The 22978-nt window shown below is 60.1% G+C and overlaps 1 long non-coding RNA gene across 3 annotated transcripts; it reads right to left on the bottom strand.

The window, feature by feature from the left end:
- Positions 1-1340: 1340 nt before the first annotated feature.
- On the bottom strand, positions 1341-22707 carry LOC112546577 (uncharacterized). Of its 3 annotated transcripts, none has more exons than XR_012903922.1 (5): positions 19603-22707; positions 17363-17611; positions 3904-3996; positions 2661-2711; positions 1341-2050 (listed from the first exon to the last, which is right to left on the bottom strand). It is a non-coding gene; the product is annotated as an uncharacterized LOC112546577 (long non-coding RNA). The 3 variants fall into 3 exon arrangements; XR_012903923.1 differs by having other exon boundaries at positions 19780-22706; XR_003090299.2 differs by lacking the exons at positions 17363-17611; positions 19603-22707 and adding an exon at positions 10385-10493.
- Between the last annotated feature and the right edge of the window lie 271 nt (positions 22708-22978).

Raw genomic sequence — 22978 nt, forward strand, 5'->3', positions numbered from 1 at the left:
TCACAGAAAGCGTTAATAGGTAGAAGCACACGAAACGCCCTGTTCCCAGGGTCTCCTGATAGACCAGCTCTGCCGCTTTTTCAAAAAGACTTCAGCTTCGCTCGAGCTGGCATGAGCTGAATGGTGTGACCCACAGGGCACAGCGATGCATCAGGCAGCCGGCACCAGCAGCACTGCAAAGGTCTCTGCTAATTACCTGAGCTCTCATCATTGGTGCTTCAGAACACGATAGTCTGGGAGCATTTGGTCTTGGCACACAATCAGCCTGAAAGTGCAGGCGCTGCATTTGTCAGGCTGATCTCCGTGTTCTCTGCATCTGATGATCACAAAGCATGTTAGAAACATTAAGCCCCGGAAAGGCAGGTTCGTATCTGCACCCATCTTACAGAGGAGTAAACTGAAGCGCAGAGCACGTCAGGGACGAGAACCCTGGCAGTCTGACCCTCCATTCCTATTCTAACCACTAGGCTATATTTCTCTGCAGTGGCTTCTAATTCTGCAGAAGCAAGAGGGGCGCCTGCCTGCTGACTTCCCTCTCCTACTTTGCCAGCACATTGGCTTTCTTTGCAGAGTCTCCATGTAAGATCTAGCCCAATGCCATTGGCTATGACCTGGGAACAACTCAGCTAGGCTGGCTGCAGAATCTTTTGTGTAAACATTCATTCGGCCCACATGAGACACTGCCTAACACGCCGGCTGTGAGCTTGGGGCATACCACCTCGGAGCACCGGTGGGGAGACTGGATCAGAGCCAATGGCCAGCCCCCACGGTTCCATGCGGACGACACGCATAGTCTGCCGCACATGGCAGGAGCAAAGTGAAGATGGACTGTGCCAGAGTTCCCAATGCCAGGCAATCCTCCGCCAGCCTCCCCAGGCACCTAGCTCCCACCTCTCCTCGCAGCTGAGGCAGGCCGCGAGAGCAAGCCAGTGCTGGGGCAACGAGCCGCTATTGCAAAACCCGGACGTTGGGGGGGAGGGGCACTTTCAAACGTGCCTAAGGGATTCAGGAGTTCATGTGCCACTGACTTTCCATGGGAGGTGTGCTTCTAAGTCCCTCTCTCCCTGAAGCTTTCTGGGAGGCCCCTATCAACAGTGACGACCCTGAGCTAACGCTGGGTTTGGGATGGCTGGGCTTTGCACACGAGGCTGTGTTTTGGTCACACGGCTCAGCTGTTCTGTTCAGAGTGTCAGATCAGCCATGCCTGAGTGAATTCCTAATCTGTGCAGCTGCACCATGTGTCCCCTGGCTGTATCGTTCCATAAGGGACACACACTGCGACGGCACAACTTGGCAGCGCTCCCCGAGGGGATGTCTCAGAACCTGCTAGAACATCACAATTTGGTTGCATGAGAGGAGAAGAAATTTAATTGAGTGTTGGTAGCAAACAGAAGAATCATGTGGTGCCATAAATTCAGGTGAGGTCATGTCACCTTCAGAGGTCAGACACAAACACAATCATTAAAACACACCACTAATCCTCTGCAAAGAAACCAGAGCAAAGTGTCCGGACTACGGCCCTGGGGTCTGAACGACGCCTCGACACATGCTGCAAACTTCCGCTGTGCCGAACATGCTTCCCACAGGCTGACAGGAGTGCAGAGCAGCTGTAGCCATGTGCAGTGTCCGGACCAGAATGGACAGACAGCCGCCAGGGTGGCATATTCCTAGCCTGGTCCACTTCTCATCAGCATGGGCACACATCCTCCTGTCTACTCAGCACTCCCTCTCTGCTGCAGGCTGCTTCCCCTCACCAGCGTTATCTGCTACGGCGGGAGGGAATACTGCTGCCCTATGTCGGAACACGCCCCAGCCAGCGGGGTGAGATGCCTGCTCTATTAACTCCCCACAGCTTGCCCCAGACACACAGGAGGTGCTGTGCTCTATCCTCCTTGCCCAAGAGCAGTGTTATCCGGGTGACATCTGACTAGCAAACTTTTGACAATAGGCAGCCACTTCCTTCTGCTCCCGTCCTTTCCTCAAAGAGCCCTCCTTTCTGTGAGCTCAGCATGGAGACAGGCGGGTCTCTGGCGGTAGCAGGCACATGCAGCTGTTTGCCGTGGAGAGGAGAGAGAGTTTGAAAATGCCACTGCTCTGTGTCCAGAGCAGAAGGGAATTAGAAGAGGAGGGCTTTTACGTTACCCTCAAAGGGTTAAATGCAGAGCTAAAAAGAGCGAGGGTTCTGCTGAACTACCCCGAGGTTTGGCTCCTCTTTTACTTTTGTCAAGTGTGAAGCAAAGCGGAGAGGAAAACGTGGACTCAGGCACAGCTCAGCGCATGCGCAAGTGACGTGGAGCCTGCACTGTCTGTCCAAACGTAGCCGCAGGCCACATTTGTAAGACACTGGGGCATGCAGGGTCAGAGTACCGCTGGGATGATCACAGGTCTGCACGAGGGAGAGCTGAGTAGCGCAGGGGTGGGCAATAATTCCAGAAGTATGGTAAGTGGTCAAGGGCTGCGCTTTTCTGTCTGGGCTGAGGGCGGGGTGCAGAAGGGAGCTTGGGGCACGGGAGAGGGCGCGGGCTCTGAGAGGGAGCGTGGGTTGTGACCAGGGCCTGGGAGGGGTGGTGACCTGAGGGAGGAGGGGAGCAGAGACCTAGGACAGGGAGATGGGGTGTGGAAGGAGGTGGGGGGGGTCAGGGTAGCCATGAGGCACTTACCCAGGTGGCTCCTCACGGCCCAGGAACCCTCAGGAAACCAGCCGATAGGAGCTGCAATGATTGTACTGCAGTGAAGCTCCCCCCACTTAGCGCTTGCAAGACGCCCGTTTAAACGTGCAGCATTTCCTCACTTGTAGCGGTTTGAAGCAGCGCGTGTGCCCTCACCCAGGCAGTGCATCCCACTCTTTTCAGGGTCATTCACTAGCACTGTGCTCACAGAGCACCCTCAGTCCGGCCTCCCATATTGCTAATCCAGCCCCCGTGGGCTCACAAGCGCTGCCTCTCTCCGGGTCAGGTGCTTGGCAAACGTCAGCCCAGCGCCCATGGCTACAAGCAGACACGTTAGGCTTTCAGACCGACCGGGATCAGCTCACAGAGAGCACGCGCAGAGGGGCATGAACACCACTCGCTCTGCAGAGGCAAGTGACCCACAGAGCCAGGACTAGCCTACACTCACTGGCCCTGTAAGCCAAAGCCAAAGTTCTACCCGCTGGGTCATGCGGCTGCTAGCCCGACATGGAGCCCACGACCTACCATAGCAGAGAGAATGTCAAACCATCACCATCTGCTCCAGGATGTTGCTAACACCTCCCCTGGAAGGCACATAGTGGGTCAGGCACCCCTCCAGACCATTTCACAAACCCTCGTGTGAGCAGAGAGGCATTCGGGATCTTAAACTATGTGGCCCTTTGTAATTTCCACATCCCTCAGCAGCCTTCCCAGCCCAAACAAACGCCCACTGTCCTTAGCTCTCCCTCGTGCACCCACACCCTCGCGATCTGCAAAGTGCAGAGAGATCTGCTCTCCAGTGGGTTTCCTGGCCCACGCCCGCAGGCCATAGCGTAGGCAGGAAGTCCGGAATCACAGGTCAGCCGGGGGGAGGAAACGGGAAGGTTGGCTCTGTCCCAGTGCTGTGCTCTTTGTTTATGGAACAACGTGTGTGAACTCACACACCAAGGCCAGGTCTACACTGCAGGGGCCTTGCAGGGAAGCCTGGGCTGCAGGGAGTATGCAGGGGCTACGGATGGGGCCTGCGCTGGGCCTCACCCTGGCCCCTCTCCTATGGGATGGGCCCAGGCCCATGCGCAAGGGACTGCAACCATGGTCACCCTGGGCCAGCCAGAGGCAGCGTCAGCTCCCGAGGCTGCCTGCTGCTGCGGCGCGGTGAGGAGGAGGAGGAGGAGAAGCCAGGAAAGCCTGCGCTGGGTGGGGCCAGAAATCTCTGCCGAGCTTTGTGCCTCACCTGTCAAAGACATCAGGACCCGCCGGGCTCTGCACAGCTCTGGCAGGGGCAGCTGGCGGTGTCTGGAGGCAGCACGACAGGAATCTGGACAACCTGATAAGAGGCGAGAATTCAAGTGGTCTGTAAATAGGACTAACGGCAGCCGAGGGAATGCTACATATGGCAATGTGTGCGGGGCTGCGGCACAGCTAGGGACGGGCCACAGTGTCACCTTTCACTCCCCGCCAGGCGGGACGGGTCCCCCACACCCTGCACCAGACGCCCCTCGCTCTGGGGCACAAAGGGGGCAGCCCCCTGGTTAACACTGCCCAGGCGCCACACAACTCACTTCAGCCAGGGAAACCGCTGAAGGCCCAAAACTAGACGTGAGCTCACAAAAAGAACCTGAGAATGCCCCTGCGTGGGGCAGTAGCCTGGGTGGGCAGGGTGGCTCCCCATGCGATGCACGTCCCTAGCCTCTGCTGGCCAGACATGGGAACCGCCCCGGCCTGTTCATTCCCTCCGGGCACCGGGCACCGGGCACGGGCGGCAGACAGGAGAGTGGGCTGGCTGGAGCCCCGTGCCCTATGGCCATTCTCACGGGCAGGCTTGGCCTGCGTGCAGCTGTTGGAGCCGTCACTGAGGGGCTGACTGTTACGCTGGGCGAGTTGCGCCCGTACAGCCCCGCTACGCAGGCCGTTATGCTGCTGTAAATGAGCCTTATCCAGGACAGCTCATTCACGTCCCACGGCCCTTTACACCGATAAACCGCTTCTCTGGTAGCCTCCATTTGTCGCCCAGGCAGGGGCTGCCGTCTCCCCTGCGACGTTTGCTGCCTGGGCTGTGCCATGGGGAGATCCGCAGCTAGGGGCTGAAAGCAGATTCCTTCCCAGTCTGTCGCCACGGGAAGGAGCCGGCCCTCAGGCTGGGTCCCGCTGGCCGGTCCCTCCGGCCAGGGCCCGAGAAGGGGTTTGCAGTTGCTCCGAGCAGGGCCCTCTGTCCGTGTCAGGCACGTTGCCGGGGGCTGGGACTTCATGGCGCTGTGGCCACGGCTCAGGACTCTGCACCTCCACTTTGTGTCTCCTGAACGACAGCCTAGCTGTGCTCAGGGCTGGCCTGCAGCTGCCAGGGCGAAGGGACCCCTTTCTCATAGTCTGACCTTCCTGTGTGCAAGGTCCTGGGCTGCCTTCAATACCAGGGCTCCGTGCTGGGCCGCTTGCAGCACCGGAGCGTTTTTAAACAAACCAGGCAAGCAGGCTGAGGGGTGCACAGAGCAGTGTTAACCCAGGGGCCTCCTCAGGGCCCAGCGCCAAGCCTCCGCCACCTCCAGGGCCGCTGGACAACGGCTCAGTAATGATCTTTTCTAGAACATACACAATTTCAACTGGTGTTTTTTGACACAACAGCCTTTTCTCCCGTTGTTCTATCAGCTCAAATAGCGACGTGCATCCAAGTGTACCGAGCGAAGAGAGCCGCTGATACTCGGTAGCAAAGCAACAATCTTCCCCACATATCTCAAAGACAAAGCACCGGGAAAGGGGAACCCTTTAAGATCCTAATGCCGGAGATGCGCAAAATAAGAAACGGGGAGTAAAAGCAGTTGCTGGCGATTTTGTTCCAAAATGTGGCAGTGAGGGTCAAACAGCCGTTTTCAGAGGATCCTGTTATTAAACTGAGAAATGGAGCAGCCATTGCTAACTAACATCCTGCCCATCACATAGGCATCGGGGCTCACGCCATGGGTGCTTCCTGGGCTGGAACACCTGTAGGGAAAAAATGAGAACCCACCAGGAGACCCCTATCACTCCCTTCCACCCACCCCCGTGTCTCCTGCACACCAGCAAGACACATGGATCAGTGCCTGCCGTCCCCCAGCGCCTCCTGCCGCTCACAACCAGCTGTTTCACAGGGTGTTGGAAAAGCCTTGGGGGGGGGGGAGTGAGAACACAGTGCATTTGGGGGAGGGGGCAGAGGTGGGGCCAGTGCCTGGGGCAGAGCTGGAGGTGAGCACACCCAGCGCTTTGGAAAGTCGGCCACTGTGAACACAGGGAACAGTCTGTAGCTTTACTTAGCTGAACTTGGGCAAGACGGAGACAGGGACTGTTCTTGTTCCTTTTCTCCGGTCCTGGCTGGTCTTCTGGACTGGCTCTCTGCAGCTCTAGGTTCATTTCCCTGCTTTATTCACTAGACGGGACAGTGAGGAACTGCAGCTGGCGGGACGGCCGGCAGAGAGGAAGCATAGCCACTGGGATGGCCAGCAGAGAGGAAGCGTGGCCGAAGGGATGGCCGGAGGGACGGCCGGCAGAGAGGAAGCGCGGCCGGAGGGACGGCCAGAGGGACGGCTGGCAGAGAGGAAACACGGCCGGAGGGATGGCCGGAGGGACGGCCGGAGGGACGGCCGGCAGAGAGGAAGCGCGGCCGAAGGGATGGCCGGAGGGACGGCCGGCAGAGAGGAAGCGCGGCCGGAGGGACGGCTAGCAGAGAGGAAACGTGGCCGGAGGGACGGCCGGAGGGACGGCCCGGCAGAGAGGAAGCGCGGCCGAAGGGACGGCCGGAGGGACGGCCGGCGGAGAGGAAGCGCGGCCGGAGGGACGGCCGGAGGGACAGCTGGCAGAGAGGAAGCGCGGCCGGAGGGACGGCCGGAGGGACGGCCGGCGGAGAGGAAGCGCGGCCGGAGGGACGGCCGGAGGGACAGCTGGCAGAGAGGAAGCGCGGCCGGAGGGACGGCCGGAGGGACGGCCGGCGGAGAGGAAGCGCGGCCGGAGGGACGGCCGGAGGGACGGCCAGCAGAGAGGAAGCGCGGCCGGAGGGACGGCCGGAGGGACGGCCGGCAGAGAGGAAGCGCGGCCGGAGGGACGGCCGGAGGGACGGCCGGAGGGACGGCCGGCAGAGAGGAAGCACGGCCGGAGGGACGGCCGGAGGGACAGCTGGCAGAGAGGAAGCGCGGCCGGAGGGACGGCTGGCAGAGAGGAAGCGTGGCCGGAGGGCCGGCCGGCAGAGAGGAAGCACGGCCGGAGGGACGGCCGGAGGGACGGCCGGCAGAGAGGAAGCGCGGCCGGAGGGACGGCCGGAGGGATGGCCGGCAGAGAGGAAGCGTGGCCGGAGGGACGGCCGGAGGGACGGCCCGGCAGAGAGGAAGTGTGGCCGGAGGGACGGCCGGAGGGACGGCCGGCAGAGAGGAAGTGTGGCCGGAGGGACGGCCGGAGGGACGGCCGGCAGAGAGGAAGCGCGGCCGGAGGGACGGCCAGCAGAGAGGAAGCGCGGCCGGAGGGACGGCCGGAGGGACGGCCGGCAGAGAGGAAGCGCGGCCGGAGGGACGGCCGGAGGGACGGCCGGCAGAGAGGAAGCGCGGCCGGAGGGACGGCCGGAGGGACGGCCGGCAGAGAGGAAGCGCGGCCGGAGGGATGGGCGGAGGGACGGCCGGCAGAGAGGAAGCGCGGCCGGAGGGACGGCCGGAGGGACGGCTGGCAGAGAGGAAGTGCCACCGGAGGGACGGCCGGAGGGACGGCCGGCAGAGAGGAAGCGCGGCCGGAGGGACGGCCAGCAGAGAGGAAGCGCCACCGGAGGGACGGCCGGAGGGACGGCCGGCAGAGAGGAAGCGCGGCCGGAGGGACGGCCGGCAGAGAGGAAGTGCGGCCGGAGGGACGGCCGGAGGGCCGGCCGGCAGAGAGGAAGCGCGGCCGGCAGGACAGCTGGAGGGCCGGCCGGCAGAGAGGAAGCGTGGCCGGAGGGACGGGCGGAGGGACGGCCGGCAGAGAGGAAGCGTGGCCGGAGGGACGGGCGGAGGGCCGGCCGGCAGAGAGGAAGCGTGGCCGGAGGGACGGGCGGAGGGACGGCCGGCAGAGAGGAAGCGTGGCCGGAGGGACGGGCGGAGGGACGGCCGGCAGAGAGGAAGCGTGGCCGGCGGGACGGGTGGAGGGACGGCCGGCAGAGAGGAAGTGTGGCCGGAGGGACGGGCGGAGGGCCGGCCGGCAGAGAGGAAGCGTGGCCGGAGGGACGGGCGGAGGGACGGCCGGCAGAGAGGAAGCGTGGCCGGAGGGACGGGTGGAGGGACGGCCGGCAGAGAGGAAGCGCGGCCGGAGGGACGGGTGGAGGGACGGCCGGCAGAGAGGAAGCGTGGCCGGAGGGACGGGCGGAGGGACGGCCGGCAGAGAGGAAGCGTGGCCGGAGGGACGGGCGGAGGGACGGCCGGCAGAGAGGAAGCGTGGCCGGAGGGACGGGCGGAGGGACGGCCGGCAGAGAGGAAGCGTGGCCGGAGGGACGGGCGGAGGGCCGGCCGGCAGAGAGGAAGCGTGGCCGGAGGGACAGGCAGAGGGCCGGCCGGCAGAGAGGAAGTGTGGCCGGAGGGACGGGCGGAGGGACGGCCGGCAGAGAGGAAGCGTGGCCGGAGGGACGGGCGGAGGGACGGCCGGCAGAGAGGAAGCGTGGCCGGAGGGACGGGCGGAGGGACGGCCGGCAGAGAGGAAGCATGGCCGGAGGGACGGGCGGAGGGACGGCTGGCAGAGAGGAAGCGCGGCCGGCGGGACGGGTGGAGGGACGGCCGGCAGAGAGGAAGCGCGGCCGGCGGGACGGGTGGAGGGACGGCCGGCAGAGAGGAAGCGTGGCCGGAGGGACGGGCGGAGGGCCGGCCGGCAGAGAGGAAGCGTGGCCGGAGGGACGGGTGGAGGGACGGCCGGCAGAGAGGAAGCGTGGCCGGAGGGACGGGCGGAGGGACGGCCGGCAGAGAGGAAGCATGGCCGGAGGGACGGGCGGAGGGACGGCCGGCAGAGAGGAAGCGCGGCCGGCGGGACGGGTGGAGGGACGGCCGGCAGAGAGGAAGCACGGCCGGCGGGACGGGTGGAGGGACGGCCGGCAGAGAGGAAGCGTGGCCGGAGGGACGGGCGGAGGGCCGGCCGGCAGAGAGGAAGCGTGGCCGGAGGGACGGGCGGAGGGCCGGCCGGCAGAGAGGAAGCGTGGCCGGAGGGACGGGCGGAGGGCCGGCCGGCAGAGAGGAAGCGTGGCCGGAGGGACGGGTGGAGGGACGGCCGGCAGAGAGGAAGCGTGGCCGGAGGGACGGGTGGAGGGACGGCCGGCAGAGAGGAAGCGCGGCCGGAGGGACGGGCGGAGGGACGGCCGGCAGAGAGGAAGCGTGGCCGGAGGGACGGGTGGAGGGACGGCCGGCAGAGAGGAAGCGTGGCCGGAGGGACGGGCGGAGGGCCGGCCGGCAGAGAGGAAGCGTGGCCGGAGGGACGGGCGGAGGGACGGCCGGCAGAGAGGAAGTGTGGCCGGAGGGACGGGCGGAGGGCCGGCCGGCAGAGAGGAAGCGTGGCCGGAGGGACGGCCGGCAGAGAGGAAGTGTGGCCCACCTGGTTCAGGCTGGGGAAGGTTTTTCTGCTGCTCCAACCAGCAGTTCCTCACAAGCCAGACCCCTTCGCCTGGTTCCTGCACAGTGGGCAATGTAGGGCAGGGCGGGGTCGCTTGCCCCCGTGGGCGTCAGGTAAAAGAGGCAAGGGGAGGCAGTACCCTAACCTCTTCCTTCTCTTATCCCTGTTCTGGCCATTCCTGGAGGCTCCCAAGCAGGCTGCTGCATACCAGTGAGGTCCCCCGTCGCTCTGCAAAGTCGGTCTATTAACCTAAAAGTGAAAAACCCTTCAGCTTGCCAGATCTATTAGCATAACTGAGCCTGGGATAGCGCCATTGAGTGGTAACGAAGCATGTGCCAAGCCAGAGATATCAACTGTCAGCTGCTGAATGTACTGACAAAACCAGTTGTGCCTTATATGTCTACAGGACCTTAGTTCAAATTGGCTTTAAATATTTCATTAGTTTGTTGCTGAAGATTATAAAATCACATCTCCAAAAAATCCTTGCCTAGATTTTGAGATGCACAAACTGAGTATTCATCATTACCTTGCGTGCTTGCATCTTCAGACAGACAGGTTTTGAAATAAATTCTTCAAAAGGCCACCCTCATCTAAAATACACATCTTAATTTTAATTACTATAGTACCAAAAACATGCTTCCAAAGTCTTCCTGTCTTTTCCATCCATCCCTACTCTCATTGACTCCTCTGTTGAAGACAGCGCTTTAAGGGACAACTTTCCTTTTCTTCCAGAGAGCTGCACAAAAGAATTTCCCTTTCTTTACTTCTGACAGTCTGATGAACTAGTTTAAAGAGAACGCTCCACCAAAATCAATACCTTACTAAGATATACAATCCTTTGTTATGCCTAAAATCTTTGGAAACATATTTTAACAAAACATACTGTGAAATTTCATAAACATGTCTATTGTTATGAAGCTCACACAGTGTTCCCTTCTTCTAAAAACAATGAACTTTATTATGAACACACTAAACCACACTGACTCATTTAAAATAATGTCTTTGTTTCAGTGTGTAATCCGGAATTATTACTTTGGCCACGTCTCTCCAGGCAGAGAAAGTCAATGCAAGGTTCACAACTCTGTTGGAGGCAAAGGAGAAGTAAGGGGACAGTTAAAATGGTGGTTGTTCTTTCTCACCTGTTAATGTTATTTGGTTCCTTAAACTGTTGGCGTGTTGTCTGTTAACCCCCTACCCCTTCCCTGAGTGAGTGCAGAAGAATGTCTGAGGTAAACAGCAGGAGTAAACAACAATGCACACGCCCCCCAGCAGGGAGTGCACACGGCCCCCCAGCAGAGAGTGCACACGGCCCCCCAGCAGAGAGTGCACACGGCCCCCCAGCAGGGTGTGCACACGCCCCCCAGCAGAGAGTGCACACGGCCCCCCAGCAGGGTGTGCACACGGCCCCCCAGCAGGGTGTGCACACGGCCCCCCAGCAGAGAGTGCACACAGCCCCCCAGCAGGGTGTGCACACGGCCCCCCAGCAGAGAGTGCACACGGCCCCCCAGCAGAGAGTGCACACGGCCCCCCAGCAGGGTGTGCACACGCCCCCCAGCAGGGTGTGCACACGGCCCCCCAGCAGGGTGTGCACACGGCCCCCCAGCAGAGAGTGCACACGGCCCCCAGCAGGGAGTGCACACGGCCCCAAGAGGCCCAGACTCAGAGGCTGCATGTGGCTGATCCTTGAAGGAGAGAGGGACAGACACACAGTGGTGGTGGACCATCAAGTGAAGCCTCCCAGAACGCCCTCTGCTCGGATCGCCTGGCCAGCGGACCAGCTTAGGAGTCAACTTGGGAAGATGAAAGAATATGAACTGCCTCCTGCTCGCCTTATCATCCTGCCTGGGACTGTAAGTGTGATTGAGTGTATGAATGAGATTCCCCTCCCTTCCCAGTTTTAGTTGAATAAAAAATCCTTTACACTCCCATGTGGTGATCCCCTCTCCTTAGTGTTTAAAGCAGTTGCAATCCACATCCCCTTGCAACAAACTCCAGCTCTGTGAATTTGATGTACCTTGCAGCAGGCAACTGATGGGAGAAACTCTCCCATTGACTTTCCTTACTTCTCAAGGAGTTCCAGGATCAATGAGGGTACCCTCAGTGTTCAATTTAGTGGGTCCTTTCCAGACCTGCTAAATTGAACGCTGGAAGATCGATCTCCAGAGATCTTCCGGGAAGTGTGGCTGTGCCCTTTATGAAGGCTTAAGGAGACTTTTAAAAGATAAAATCAGCTTGGAAATATTGATGATGAAAATGTAAAGCAGAGAAGAGCTGTATCGTGTACTGCCTAATACGCAATGGTGTATTCAGCAGGACAGCCGACTCACCCTTACTACAAAGCTTTGCAAAGGAATCTCTGACATATTTCGGGTATAGACTCACATCTGTACGGATCTGTTTTATTCCCAAATGCAGTGCTTTCAAATAGGTACCTTTGCATGTTCGGGCTTCACAGTCGGGCATGCCGGGAAAGAGGCTCCATTTTCTTTAGGAAAAACATTTTCAAACAGTGTTTTTCGAATGTCACTTTCCACAGCTGGGCTCAGGGATCTGGCTGGAAGGGGTGAGCAGAGGGGGAGGATGGAGGAAAGAAGAGAGAGGGGCCCGAGCGGAGCAGAGGGGTGGCAAAGGCTGGACAGCTCGTCTCCCCAAGCAGCAGTTTCACCCACCGCCCGTTTGCTCCCCTTGGCAGATGGCTGTGCAGAGGCGGCTTGCCAAGAGCACAGCGGGCCTTGGTGTTGGAGCCAGGCTGCGAGCTCAGAGGCAGCTAGGCCAGGGCTGTGCTGCATTTCACACAGAGAGCATGGCCAGGGGAACCGTCCATCCCTGAGGCAGAGACACTGTGGAAGGCTGAGCCCCAAAGGCTGTGGGCCGTGCTTGATGGGGCCGTCTGTGGGGCAGGAGGCTGGATGCTTGTTTGCAGGGCTGTGGTGTCCCTGGGCGGGTGCACAGCGTCTGTAGAATTAATAGCGGCGGTAATTGTAACGGGACTTACAGCCTCCTGCATTGTTTCCAGGGGCATCCCCTAGAACCAGGAGCCCACAAGAGGGCCCAGCAGATACAGACCGAGCTGGTCTGAGCTCATTAGCAGGGCACTCCGGAGGGGCCTGAGCCAGAGCCGTGAAAAACTCGTCCCAGGCCCGGATGAGCCGGGCAGACGGCAGCGAACAGCGTAACCTGGAGTGTCCCTGAGGGCTCTGAGCTGCCTGAGGCGGGAAGATGGCGAGCGCGCAGCTCTGGGTGTGGGTGGCAGGCAGCAGACTGCTGGCCTGACCTTGCTAGAGAGCTGAGCCCGGGAAGCTGCTGGCAGCTTGCGAAAAGGGCCGTTCTGACCCTGCTGCGCCCGCGGAGCGGTGAGCATTGCTGCGGGCAGAGCCAGCTCGTGCAGGATCCAGCCCTGGGCAGCCCGAGGACAGTCTCTCTGGTGGACATACTTAAACACTTTCCACTTCCCCACAGAGGAGAGCGAGAGAAGGCAAAGTGCTGCCCACAATTCACAGCAAAATCTGTCCCAATCCTCCTGCACTCGGGGTGGATTCTTCTGCTGTTCTACAAATTGCTCACGTGCACACACAGGGCTGTGCTCCAGTGTGCAACATCTGAACTAAAACCACGGACGCAGGGGGCCCCGTCTCCCACTCCTTAGAGCTGTACCATTGAGGAGCTCTGGCCCCTGCTGCAAACACCTGTCTGCCAACCGCACTAAATCTTCTAGGAGCCCTTTAAGCTCAGTTTGAAAGGAGGAATAACGCAGGGAGCCACGCATGTGGGAACAGGCCCTCTGCTAATGACCAGGAAATCAGGAAATGCAAACATTCACGGAGCTGGTCAACAATACATAAGCTTTCAAGGAAATATATTGTGTGGGGAACAATGCAACGCAAAGCACTTTCATCTTTCCTACTCTGAGATAAACTCTCGGGCCTCTCCTTAGACAGCAAGCATGTAGAAGCCACAGGGCTCTCCCTGAAGATGGGGATGGAAATGGTGCCAGAGCAGGTAACACATGGGCCAAAGCCCTGATTCTTTCAACGAGTTGCCTGGGAACTGGACTTGCAGATGGGCTGTTCTTTTCTGCACGTATCCCTGTTGTTTTATTCCCCACTCTTTGTTTCCCAGGTCACATTGCTGTTGTTTCTCTTTTGATGTTTAACTGTCTGTGCACATGTGCGCGCGCGTGCGCGCGCGCACACACACACACACACACACGCGTGCGATGGCTTGCCTGCCCCCTGTGCTGATCCCAGATGTAGCTCTTGTTACACCCCAAGCAGCCCAGAGGGTGCAATCATGTTGGGAAAGCAAATGAAAGGAGCGACACGCACCAGGCAGCCTGCCTGCAGGTGCTTTTGTTGTAGGGCCTCGCACAACAGGGCCTTGGCCTGACTGGGGCCTCTGGATGTGTCAGCAAGATAAATATTTAATAATCAACATCATAAGTAATTGGAGACATTCCTGGAACATAAGGGTGGGGGAAGCCAAAGGATTCACTGTGTTTCATTACACTGCTGGGCAGAAGCGCCTGCTGCTTTGAAAACAATAGCCCGGCTTGGTTAGAAACCGTCCCCGCGGCCACTTACCCCCACCCCCAGCCCAGAGTGTCTGTCCCTGACCTGCACACTGAGCTTGCTCTACACCCTGGCTCCAGGTCTCTGGGCACGCTGCAGAGCAGGGGCAAGCAATGTCACCTGGGGGCTTGCCCAGCTCTGCCAGGAAGAGCGGCTTTGCTGCTCACAGGATCATCGCTGCGGCCTCGACCTGCTGGGTGCTGGAGGCAAGCCACTGAAAACAAGACTTGAATGTGTGCAGGGTCGCGATCGCTCGGAGCCAGTGATGTGCCAAAGCCACTCTATTAACTATTAGTAACTGTCGGACTATTAACCAAGAGCATGGCGTGTGGACACAGACGCCGTGCTCCTGGCACGCCGGACACTGCTCCTGGCACGCCGGACACTGCTCCTGGCATGTGGTAAGTTCTAATCTAGGTCAGACTGTCCACCAGGGCAGACTGTAGTGCTGGCTGGTATCTGGCTGAGGAGCCCCATAGATCCAGTATAGGGGACCACTGCTAGTCTGACCTCATGTAAACACAGGCCAGAGACCCGCCCCAAGACAATGCGTCTCTGAAGAAACATCCAATCTTGATTCCATAACAACTTAGGCTTTCTGCTCAGCCTGAATTTCACTAGCTTCAGTTTCCAGCCAGTGGACTTGTTAGAATTTTCTCTGCTAGACTGAAGAGCTTCTTGTCAAATATTTGTTCCCAGGGAGGTTTACACTCTGTAAGTAAGTCAGCCCTTAGCCTTCCCTTTGTTAAACTAAGTAAAAAAAGCAAGCCTGCCAGGGCTCCGGGAAGGAGAGTCCAGTCCTGACACACTGGTTGGTGGCAACATCTCACCAGCATTTCAGACACATTTTAGATGCAAGCTGAGGCCCCAAACACTCAAGCCCATTCATGAATTTGTGGCACATGAATTTGTGGCACCTTCGGTGTCCTGGCCACGTTCCAACTCAGACAATCACAGTTCACATAGCTGCATGGCAGGGACTGGTACGCTTCCCCTTGCAGTTCCACTGGCTCGACTTTCTGTCCTAAGCTCCCCTTGTTCTATGCTCTGCCAAGCTGCTGCTCAGAAGAGGCCGTCGTTCAGGTGCGAGTTGGGGGGCAGTAGCCCCTGTGAGCAGTTCCCCCAGGGGATTGACTGGGGCCGTGGGGGAAGCAGGGACTCTCACAGTGAAAGCCTCTTGCCGAAGTTCTTTTCCATGTAGTTGTCATTTTGCTATTAGTAATTTTAAAAGCCACTGATTTGCCTGGCGGAAATCTCTTTCCTGCCCCTGTGGTGTGCTTGCGTGGCCATCCACCATCCTTCCTGTGCCAAAAAGAATAATAAGGGCCAAGCTTAAAAGAGCCCCAAACACAAGGGCCGAGGGGGGTGAGATAGCTGAAAGGAAAGGCTCTCCATCCCAGGGCAGTGCTGCCAGTTGGAGAGGTGGGTTGTGGTTTCCAAGGCACGGTGTCCCCAGCATGTTTTCAGGGACAGGACACATGAGAGCCAAGCAAGCGAATGCCGTCCGGCTCGCTCAGCCGCTGAAACGCGATGCAGACGGCTGCGTGGAAACCCTCCAGCCAGCTCAGCACTGCGTGGAAAGAGGCACACGCGTTTCTGCCCAGTTCCTTTGGAAGGGGCCAGCGCTTGGCCTGTCTCCTGCAGGTCACTCGACGTCATGCCGTAGGGGGAGGCAGGCCTGGGATCCCGGAACAGAAGAGCACGGCGGGACAGGTTGCATTTCACATGGCTCTAAATAAGGACCAACTCTGCTGGAGTCACAGGAGGGGCGAATCGGGGGGAGTTTCAGGAAAAGTGATTGCGACTTGGTCACTTTTGCAATGTGCAAACAGAATAAAGCCCAGAGCAGCCGTACAGATACTTGGTGCCTCCAAAGGGCCCACTTCACAAGGCGTAAAACAGTCCTGAACCCAATTGTCTGGGACGAAGGATTTATTCAGACCCTTGTGAATGGCGGCTGGAGCCTGCGGAAGGCAGGGGTGCAGGATGGCCAGCCAGAGGGGCAGGGAGGGGGTCTGGGGGCACCTCATTCAGCAAGTAAGACTTTGGTGGGGGCCCAAGGGGGGGAGTGCTCCCACGAGTCACTTTTGGCGCCTGGGGACTGCTAAGAACGTTCTTCTATAATCCCTGACTATGGAGGCTCTCCCTGCCCGCTCTGTGGCCTGGAGGAGGAAGGCAGATCCCAAGAGCATGACCCATTCTCCCGCAGAGCCCCACGGCCTCGCCCTGCAGTGAGGTGAGGTGTCAGGCCACAGGCTCCTCTGGCTAGCGATCACGTGAAGGCAGCGTGCGGGGAAGCTGATGGCCTGCCAGCTCAGAGACTGAAGTCCCTGGCTCTGTGCACAGAGCAAACACTGCACATGCCCCCGCCGCGCAGCCAGCACACGGCAAACATGACTCGGACAGGCCGTGGCCAGCCCCAAACAGCTGCTGCTTCCACCCCCCAGAGCTCCCGCCCGGGGTCAGCCACCTCGGCCGAGCGCGCTCCTGGCAGCTGTGCAGGAATGGCCACTGTCTGGGGTGGCCAGACGCTCTGTCTGCTCCGCGGCGGGCACCCAAAGGGCTTGGCGCGTGAAGAACAAGTCTAAAGCCCAGGTCGGAGGCCAGCTAGGGGTCTGGTACCTGGACACTCGCACCTGCACTAGCGATGCCGGGCCTGGGCCCCCTTTTGCTGCTGTGGGGCAGTGCTCTCCTTCTGGCTCCATTCAGAGAGCTCCAGGCACTTACCACACCTGGCAAACCCCACGACGAGGCACCACGGGCCCGTGTCACCGGCAGGCTGGCACTGGCTAATGGCGGCTCCCGTTAAACTACTGAGCCCAGGCCTGAGCGTTCTGAGAAAGCTCCGGGTAGCTGCTCTGTGCCAGCCCCCAGCGTCCGAGTCCAGCCGCCCTGGAGAGCCCAGCTTGCATCCCTGCTCCTAGGACCAAACCACGCTGCCTCCCCCGCGTGCTGCCCCACTCTGGACAGCCCCGTGCAGACTGTTAGCTGGAGCTCCCTCCTGAGGTCTCCACCAGGCGCCAATAGCTAGCATGTGTGAAAGAGGGCTCCCTGCATCTACTCTAGGAAAAGGGGGCCGGTGGGTCAGGCTTAGCTATGCCAGGCCTTGTCTCCCCCACGGAGACAGCCGGCCGGCTGGCTCTCTGAGGCTAGCTCCTGGCAGCCACAAGGGCGCTTTCGCCTGGCCAGCCTAGGGAAGAGGGTGGGCTCGTGTGTGGGAGCAAACCCAGCAGCGTAGAGACAGTGCGCCCGGAACAGGCACCACGCAGGTGAACCTGCTAAAAGCTCAACGCCATGGCCAGACTGGACTTTGGAACTGGCCCGCGGGTGTTGTCAGCCACAAAAAGGGCCGGGTTAAATTGTAACCTGTACTTCCCCTCCAGGGGTCGGAACCCAGGAGAACTTTATGGGGGGGGGCAGCAGAGTAAGCTTGGGAAAGGCAGCGTCCGATTCCCACCCTCCTTCCAGACCCTTTCACCGTTCTGAGCGGCTTTGGCTCCTGCAGCCTGGCCACCTCCCAGCTCCCCAGCCTGCCCCCAGGGCACTCACCAGGGTGAGCTCTAGCTGCCACGGAGCACGTCCCGTCGTCAGGGCAGGCCCACGCCACATCCACGTGCGCTGAGACGCTCTCGCCGCAGCAACCAACGCGGTGGCTCGCGTCCGCACGCTGCTCCTCTGCCTGGCCGGGGAATCCCTTCTCCAGACAACAGGCCTGGGGCTAGGAGAGGAGCCAGGGAGACTCTCTCTACAGGTGGCCCACAGGAACGCAGTGGGGCTCCAAGTACCAAAGCCATCGCCCTGGGGATGAAGAGCCAGGGTTAGCCTGGGCCATGCCCCCTGGAGGGCCAGCGCCAGGGACCAAAGGAGCTGTGTAGTGTCAGGGCCCCCAGGGAGATCCAGAGGACAGGGCGCAGGGAGCTCCAGGAAACTGGGTGCAGGGACCCCCAGGGGACAGGGACCCCCAGGGGACAGGGCACAGGGACCCCCCAGGGGACAGGGAGCCCCAGGGGACAGGGACCCCAGGGGACAGAGGACAGGGACCCCAGGGGACAGGGAGACCCAGGGAACTGGGTGTAGGGACCCCCAGGGGACAGGGAGCCCCAGGGGACAGGGCACAGGGACCCCCAAGGGGACAGGGAGCCCCAGGGAACTGGGTGCAGGGAGCCCCAGGGGACAGGGAGCCCCAGGGGACAGGGAGCCCCAGGGGACAGGGCACAGGGACCCCCAGGGGACAGGGAGCCCCAGGGGACAGGGGACAGGGAGCCCCAGGGGGCAGGGACCCCCAGGGGGCAGGGGACAGGGAGCCCCAGGGGGCAGGGCACAGGGACCCTCAGAGAATGGGGCTCTGGATGTGCAGGATCATGTGCCCATCCCTGACACACACCCCTTTGCACGGAGGCAGAGCTGCAGTTCCTGCAGGACAGAGGTCTCCTGCCCCCGCCCCGGGCCCTCACTTTCCTGTGGATCCCAGGCTGGCTTGTGCGGCTCTGCCCCCTCCAGTAGCCGGGCCAGAGCTCTGGGGCTGCAGCCAGTCCCCGCACGTGGCTGGAACAGTCCTGGTCCGTATGGGGAGCCCTGTGCCGGCAGGGGGAGGCGCTCATACAGCTCTGGGACCACACCCGCCAGGCTGGGACTCCTCCAGCCCTTAGCTGAGTCACTGGGGTCTCCTGTGGCTGTGGGCTCAGTGCACACACAGCGTGAGCCACGGGTGTGTCTGGACAGGCCGGCCCTTGGCCCGACTGTGGCGGCCCTGGTGCCAGGACGGGTGCTCTGAACGGCCGTCTGGCAGCATCGGCTAGAGCCCGCCACAGGGAGGAGTGAGCCTCGTGGGGCCTCTCACCGCTCTGTTGAGCTGCTCCGCCTGGCACACGGGACGCCCCAGGTACCCCAGGGTGACAACCTCCCAGGACTGCCGGTCTCAGGCGTCCTTCAGCAGCCAGCAGCTCAGGGCCAGAGCGCCGGAGGCCAGGGGGACCCACAGCCACCTAGTCCGACCTCCCGCCCAGCCCAGCCACCAGCACCCACACAGCACCCACGGCGGATGCTGGGCTCCGGCTGGGGAAGAGCCAGGCCCGCTTATGGCCTTGGGAGGCACAAGAGCTGTGTCTTGCCCGATGCTGTCACACACTGCTTGCCCCACGGCAGGTGAGGGCTGGGCGAGCTGGTCCAGGCAGGGCCGAGCCCTCCCGGGCTAGCGGGCCTGGGTCAGGTGAGGTCAGCTCTGGGCGGGGCTGAAGGTGAGGAGGAGGCAGTCTGAAGCCGAGTCTCTCTGAGCTGCCTGTTGCACTGGGCAGGCGGGTGTCGCCGCGGGGGCAGATTACAAACCAGTGGCTCCCCGCCAGCTGTAGCGAGGCAAAGGGCTGCCGAGTGGCCAGAGCATTTCCTGCTGTCCCGCGACGCCGAGCCATTGGGCATTGCAAGGTCTGCCTGCGTGTGGGGCACTTGCCTCGCCCTTCCGTGAGCCACACGGCGCTTGGACATGGCGCCCGGTGCCCCGTGCCCTGCGGCGATGCTGCAGTTTGCTGGCCCCTGGTTTCCAGGAGAGAAGCTGCGGGCCAGCCAGGCGCTCCTTGCCGGAGGGGCTGGACCCAGGAATTTGCTCTTGCCTGTTGGCTTTGTTCACGCGCCGGAAACAGGGCCCAGTTCGGTCTGGAATGTTTTCCTAGCCCTGGCTCGGTGGACTTTGGGATCAGGCCTAGCTAGTGTAAACACGCAGCCAAAGGCAAGCAGGGGCCTCGCTCTCCCACCCTGCTTCCCGCTGCCCCCAGCCCCACGGGGAGAGCGCTTACCACAGGCGTCTCTCAGAGCAGCCCAGCGTGCACCACTTCTTTTGGCCTCTCTGCCTTACTGGCACTTTGCATCCCGGCTTGTGCCTATCACTCCTGCTCACGTAACCCCAGGGGCTTGAATCCAGATACTCCATTAACACATGGGAGGGATTCCAGGGACTCAATTCACAGTCTCACCTGCATTTCTGACTGGTGCAGTCTCAGGCTGCTTCCCATCTCTTCTGCGACACAGCAGCCTGCTAGAACTGCAGCTGGCAGGTGGACTGGAAGTCATGCCTTGGAGCAGGGCTACTCAACTTCGGAAGCACCACAGTGATACTCACAGCACATTCATGTACAGCAAATACATGCAAAGATATGCAAAGATATGCAACTAGCTTCTCTCACACTGATGGGCATGAAGACAAGGGTTAAGGCAAAACTAACAACACACACGCCCCGTTTAAGTCAGTTCTGCTGCTATTTGTAAAATGCAACATTGACCTGATTCCCACTCATGTGGCAGCACTTTCATGAGCAAGGACAGTCCAGGAATTTAACTACTAAAATGCATCTCAGCAGAAGACCACGACATTGACCATTATGGCACGTGTTGCCAGTGGAGGCCATGTTCAAAGGATCCCACCTGTGGGCCGCGTGTTGAGTCCCGTGGAAACCCAAACCGCACTGCAGGCCGCAAACAAACAGGCCCCAGGTCGCATGTGGCCCCTGGGTCGCGTGTTGAATAGCCCTGCCTTGTAGCGAGAGATTTAAGGAGCTCATTTTATTTGTTGTAACAAAGAGAAGGCTAAGGGGTGACTTGACCAGAAATAAGAACCTACATGTGGAACAAATATTTAATAAACAGGCTCTTCAGTCTAGCAGAGAAAGCTCTAACATGAGCCAACGGCTTGAAATTGACGCTGGACACATGAAGCCTGCATGATTTTTAACAGCGAGTAATGAAGCACTGTAACAATTTCCAAAGGGGTGTGGCAGATTCTCCATCACCAGCAGTTTTTCAGTCCAGACAGGATGAAAAGCTCTGCTCTAGGAATTACTTGGAGGCAGGTGTCTGGCCCCTGCTATCCTAGAAGTCAGACTAGATGCTCACAGTGGCCCCTTCTGGCCTTGGAATCTATGAATCGGAAATTACACTGGAGAAGCTGCTGCCCAAAAGCTTCTGCCTCATTCAACTGCTGGAAAAGGAAAGTGGATTAAAGGAGGCAACCTTGTTTAAACCTGGCAGATGCTGCTCAAGGTACCCAGCAGTGTGGGATTAAGGGTCACCAGGCTCCTCGGGAGAGTTGATGGGAGAGGGGCTGGGATTCCAGGCAGAAGATTTTGATTTTTCAGTGCAAATTCAAATATTGAAAAATTTCTGCAAAAATAAAAAAATCTGTTTGGCTGTGCTGTTGCTGGGCCGCGTGGGAGTTGCAGTTTAGCTGCTTCTTGCTTCAGTTCCCTCCTATGGGTCAGTCTCCCTGGTCAGGCTCCATCTCCCATGATGCACCCTAGCAAAGGGGCGAGGAGAGACGGGGAGTCATAGATGCAGTCTGGACGATGAAGCCAGCCTCAGAGCAGAGCGAGGACAGGGGGCTACCAACCCACAAGTCCTATGAGGCCCTGCAGCAGCATTTCCAAATCACAGTATTTCTGCCACAAAGAGCAGGCACTTTTCATGAAAAAATGGTCCGAAGCCTCCCAGTTTCCCATCAACAAACAGTTTAGATGGAAAATTTCCAACCACCCCCACACACCCAGCTGTGTGGAGAGGCAGGTATATTACAGGGTCCGGTACCACCTGCTGCCACGGAGGATATTCGGGGGTTGATGTGGATAGACTGCAGGCGGCAGGGGAAGTTGGCACAGAGCAGAGAACACAGGTTTCCGCCGGGCTACCGTAGAACCTGGGCCATGAACACCTCGAAATGGAGGCTCTTCATATCTCTAGACTGTTCTGTAGAGTTACTAGAGATTCTGCAAAAACCATCCTGGGTGTTTTTCCAAATGTGTACAAATAATACAGCTTTGAAAGTTGCCCATGCAGAAGAGAAGTGCTGCTTTCTGTTGCTGTCTCACACGGCGCTGTGCTGTATTTGCTTTCTCCAGTTCCAGCGGAGGTGTCCGGCGGATTGCTGAGACTGTAACTCTGCAGTTCTACTGTGTAGGGACGCCAGTGTGCGCCGCGCCGCGCCGGCTTCCAGACCGCTGTGCTGCTGCATTTTCAAAGTAGTGGGGGCCGGGCGGCTCCCCCACACTCACCTGCTCCTCCCCTGCCCTCCAGCACTTTCAGAACCCACAAATCCTCGGCTTCGTGCTCCGCCCCCGCTCTTCCCCCCCAGAGCTGGAAGGAGTGGGGACGGCATGAGCCAGGCGCTTTGTGGCTCCTCCCGACGTGCTGGGAGGGAGAGGAGAAGCGGAGGCAGGGTGGCTGCTGGAGCCCAGGTGCGTGGGGGCAGGTTACCCGGAGCGGCGGGAGTTCCTGCACCCTCCTCTGAGGCAGCTGGCAGAGAGAGGAGGCGGGAGGCCTTGGGCCCCAGCTCTATCTATCCTGGTATGCTCATGCTCCTAACAGCACCGTGGACGTCAGCAGAAAAAGAAAGGAAGAAATGCAGCCAGCGGCGGCCCGTCCATAGGTGCGAACTAGGCGGTCGCCTAGGGCGCCGAATTAAAGGGTCGTTGAGGGCTTTGGAAGTGGGGGCGCCAGTTGCCGGCAGCTCATCTAGGGCCGCTCCTGAATGCAGCTCTTGGCCAGCGGCCCTGCGGAGTGACCCCTCTCTGTGCGAGGCGAGCGCCCGCCGGAGACCCCTTGGCAGCCTGGGCTGGCGAGTTCTTGCTGAAGGGAAGCTGTTTGCTGCCAAGGGGGCTCAGAGGCTGAGGAGTCATTTCATGCCAAAGCTCACCAGAAGAATCATTTTCCACTTGGAAAGAGCCAGCCCGAAGTGCAGCCACTTGGCCTGGGCCGGCAGCGGACATGCCGCATCCCTCCAAGCACAGCTGGAGAGGAGGCCGCCAGCAGGTGCGATACGGCTGGGTCCATAATGCGCACCTGGGCCGGCAGCGGACATGCCGCATCCCTCCAAGCACAGCTGGAGAGGAGGCCGCCAGCAGGTGCGATACGGCTGGGTCCATAATGCGCACCTGGGCCGGCAGCGGACATGCCGCATCCCTCCAAGCACAGCTGGAGAGGAGGCCGCCAGCAGGTGCGATACGGCTGGGTCCATAATGCGCACCTGGGCCGGCAGCGGACATGCCGCATCCCTCCAAGCACAGCTGGAGAGGAGGCCGCCAGCAGGTGCGATACGGCTGGGTCCATAATGTGCACCTGGGCCGTGCAGCGGTGGCACTAGGCTGTGACTGTGGTGAATCCGCACGGGGACAGCGGAGTTCACGC

This window comes from Pelodiscus sinensis, chromosome 5, assembly GCF_049634645.1.
Source record: "Pelodiscus sinensis isolate JC-2024 chromosome 5, ASM4963464v1, whole genome shotgun sequence".
Classification (NCBI taxonomy): domain Eukaryota; kingdom Metazoa; phylum Chordata; order Testudines; family Trionychidae; genus Pelodiscus; species Pelodiscus sinensis.